This window comes from Arachis ipaensis, chromosome B05 (genome assembly GCF_000816755.2).
Source record: "Arachis ipaensis cultivar K30076 chromosome B05, Araip1.1, whole genome shotgun sequence".
Taxonomy (NCBI): Eukaryota; Viridiplantae; Streptophyta; class Magnoliopsida; order Fabales; family Fabaceae; genus Arachis; species Arachis ipaensis.
The window spans coordinates 4483761-4484009 of NC_029789.2; positions in this window are offsets into that span (position 1 = coordinate 4483761).

The window sequence follows — 249 nt, forward strand, 5'->3', positions numbered from 1 at the left end:
GCCAATGAATAATAGCTTAACTGACATAGTCTTTCCATATTCAATTAAGAATATTGTTCTGAAAACCGGACCGGACCGGCCGGTTCAACCGGTTTAACCGCGAACCGGCGCTGCAAGCGGTCCGGTCCTTATCTGAAAACCGCAGAGGGAAGAACCGCTCAAGAACTGGCGAACCGGTCAAAAACCGGCCGGTTGGACCGAACCGGTGACCGGCCGGTTATAGATCTTTCACTAAACGACGCCGTTTTG